The sequence below is a fragment of the Cnephaeus nilssonii genome (assembly GCF_951640355.1).
Source record: "Cnephaeus nilssonii genome assembly, chromosome: 5".
Classification (NCBI taxonomy): domain Eukaryota; kingdom Metazoa; phylum Chordata; class Mammalia; order Chiroptera; family Vespertilionidae; genus Cnephaeus; species Cnephaeus nilssonii.
The window spans coordinates 95,079,736-95,083,478 of NC_137076.1; the positions used below are offsets into that span (position 1 = coordinate 95,079,736).

At 42.9% G+C, this 3,743-nt stretch overlaps 1 pseudogene across 1 annotated transcript; it reads right to left on the reverse strand.

Moving 5' to 3' along the window:
• Positions 1 to 2,837: 2,837 nt before the first annotated feature.
• LOC307099100 (large ribosomal subunit protein eL31-like) lies at positions 2,838 to 3,216 on the reverse strand (annotated as a pseudogene). Its single transcript has one exon. The product of its transcript is annotated as a large ribosomal subunit protein eL31-like (transcript).
• Positions 3,217 to 3,743: the final 527 nt, after the last annotated feature.

A 3,743-nucleotide genomic window follows, 5' to 3' on the forward strand; every position in this document is an offset into this window, starting at 1 on the left:
AGATATCTTAACTGAAGATATAATAAAATTTGCCAAGTGATAAACCAAGATAATTATATTTGTTTTCTTCTCGTCGTTTTTTCTAATCCTTTATATATACATATGAGGTTATTTATATACATACATATATATGTACAATATTTTCACTTAGTACTGGATCATGTACATTCCCCATGTTAAATATTTTTGAAAGCATAATTTTAATGGTGGCACAATTTTCATGTGTGCATCCAAGTGTGTCTTTCCACTGACTTCTATGTGCTTGACCTCTTTCCTGATTTAACCTTGTGCTCTGGAATCAGGAAGGATACCACGGGCTGTGAGGACAGGCTTGGCTTTTCCCTGTGTTTTTTGGCCTGTGTCTTAGTAGTCAGGCCCCTACAACCCACATTAGCCCTGGTCACAACTAAGCCTCCCAGCCAGGACGGCGACTATGTCAGAAATGTCAGAGGCAGAGACCATCTTGTTGCTGCTTGTCCCTCTGCCCATGAACAGAAGCCAGGAGGGCTCTGCCGCCAGTGGGCTGGGAATAAGACATGCTCAGGGAAAGGTCCAAGCCTCTGTCACAAATCAGCAAGCGGAGAGCCAGGATGGCTCGGCAGCTCTGTCGTGATTTATTCTAAGGCATGCAGAGTTACCAGTTAGCACAGTAAGAGAAGTCTTGTTCCAGCCTTTTTAACTCCACACATCAATAACAATTTGCTTGCAAAAGCCCCGGGTGCTGGACCTAAATATGCAAACCACCAGGGGGAAACACAAGAATAACATTGAGAAATTAGATTTAAAATGCCAAATAAACTCTTTTCACTGTACCCCTCCCAGTTAGTGCAGTATAAAGGCTCATAACATTTATGCAGCATTAAATGCCACATAAATAACTAGTTATTGATGTGTAGATGAGAAAAAGAGGAGGTGAATGGAAGGCATAAAAATAGCACAGCCGAATAGGATGCGAATGTCAGTCTCATATTTGATGAATCTCTGGATGTCACCCCAAGCCATGAGCAGTGGCGCATTAAGAAGATAGGCACAGGCTAGAGACAGATGTGGTTCTAGACACAATGTGAGGCCAGAGGAGTTCAGAACAAGGCAGTCATTTCAAGTCAAGTGCAATTACAATGCAGCATCTACCCATCCATCCATTTATTCATACGTCATTATCTGTACTACTGCTATTACAACGATTAATTACTCAAATGTGGACTTACTATTAATTACTATCATTTATTGAGGGCTAACTTTTGTCAAGGTTTATACAAAGTGGTTTATATGAATCATCTCAATCCTCATAACCATCCTTTGAATTGGTTGTTTTTACCTTTAACTTAAATTGATCAGAGAGCTTAAGTGACCTGTGGAAGGTCAAGCAGAGAGTATGTGTCAGACCCACAGACCCATCAATCCAGCCATCTTCTCCTCTGTGTTATAAGTGTTGAGTTTCTACTATGTGCCAAGCTTTGGACTAGGCATTGGGGCTACAAAGGAACCTACAATATGGCCCTTACAACACTAATCTATGGGGTAGGTGAAACTGGAATTGACTTGAAGAGGCCTTGGAGTCAGAAGGCTGGTGGTCCCAGAGGTTGTCACTGGGACACCCAAAAAGCAATGTCCAGAGTGTCATGGTGACCTCAGGAAGAGGTATCTAGCTCTGTGTTTGTGGTTTGGGGATAACTCAACCTGGATTTTGAAGAAGAGTCATGTTCAAGAAATAGAGAAGTGAGAAACATACTCTAGGTGTGTGTGTGTGGGGGGGGGGGGAGTGGGTGCAGTACAGGCAAAAACAATAATAATGTTTTTCAAAAGATAGAACATTGTAGGAATTTGGAAAATACAGGGGGAAAAATATGAAGAAAATCAAATTTGCAGGAATACATGAGGAATATGGCTATAGTGAGAGATTTATTGACCACACATCAGAAGTGAGAGAATCTGGAAACCAAGGCATCTCCTGTACTAAGCTGTGCACCTTTACATACAACTTATTGTAAGGGCCTGAAGGTACAAATGGATTGGTGTCTCCATAGAGCTGACAACTAGGCAGCCAGGCCCTCCCAGCCATGCTCTCCCTACTCCCCCGCATAACCCCAACTTTGTTACACTGGCTATCCTTATCTGGTTGACTTTTTCAAAGTACTTATCACTGAAATATTATGTGAAACTAGAGGCCTGGTGCACGAAATTCGTGCATGGGGGGGCCCTCAGCCCAGCCTGCACCCTCTTGCAATCCGGGACCCCTTGGGGGGTGTCCGACTGCCGGTTTAGGCTGTGGGATTGGGCCTAAACTGGCAGTTGGATATCCCTCTTGCAATCCGGGACCACTGGCTCCTAACCGCTTGCCTGCCTGCCTGCCTGCCTGCCTGCCTGCCTGATGGCCCCTAACCACTCACCTGACTGCCTGATTGCCCCAATTGCCTCTGCTTTGGCCCCCTCTGCCACCACTTCATCCAGAAGGATATCCGGAATGACGTCTGGAAGGTCGTTCAGCTGTCTGGTCTCATTAGCATATTACACTTTTATTATTATAGATTGCTTCTTTACAAGTTTTTGCCACTCTCTCCACTAGAATATAAGTTCCATAAGAGCAGAGATTTTTGTCTATCTTTTTCTCTGCTTTTTCCTAGTGCATAGAATAATGTTTGGCATGTGGTAGACCCTTAATACTTGTCAAATAAAGGAATGGACCTGACATAGAAAATAATAGAAGATCCTGCAGCTAGTGAGTTGCAGGAAAAATGAAGTTCTGTGATGGGCCAGAGTCCTGTCACTCACCTGGGATTCATGCTTTCTCCCTCGTCACTTTTTTTGTGTGTGGCAGTTTTATAACTATTTGACAATCAGCAGTAGTTCTCATCCACATTAACTGTTTTCAGAAATTTGAAAGTGGTCACAGGTACATAGGTGACTAACGTATAGAGCTTGTTTGGTGAATCTTCATCCTCATTATGTTTTCTAGACAACTACATCTGGGTACAATATGGGACATTCCTTATTCCTTTGGCCCAGACAGCTTTGTTCAGCCTGAGGTCAATACATACATTTGGAATTCCCTTTTCCTTTGTGACAAATTTCTGGATCTCTTTGAGTGCCTGAGGGGCATGCTTCTTGAAACCCACTCCATGAATGTACTTGTGAATGTTGATGCTGTATCTCTGGTTACTACCTCATTGATGGCAGATGGCCCTTCTTCTCACCACCCTTCTTTGCAGGAGCCATTATGCTGGGTCCGAGTAAGTGGTTGGGAATCAGCATCACTTCTATTTCCCTTGAATGCCTTGTGGCTTTTAAGATGCAGTGGTCTTAGGTCTGACATCCAAATGCTTCCTTTCACCCAACTTGTTTGCTCTTGGCCAACATTTACCCCTCCCATGCCTACAATAGACATTGCAAATCAGTCATGGCATTTTTTTTCTTGTAGCCTTAGAATCCTTGTCAATATCACACTCCAGACAGACACTGCTAATCAATAGGAAGTGACATTAGAGAAGACATTACCTTTCATCTGACCATGAACAAAACTAAACAGATGTGAGAAGGGAGTAATATAGTAGATGTAAGGAGGAAGGGACTAATTTGTATTCCAAAGAAATATTACAACCTTCAGGTCTTTAGCCTTCCCCAACGATGACAAATAGAATAGCTTGGAGACTATATAGCAGGTGATTATGAGCATGAACATTGATTTCAAGCTGTCTGGAATGCAGTCCTCGATTTACAGTTTTCTGGCTGTGTAGTTATGGGCA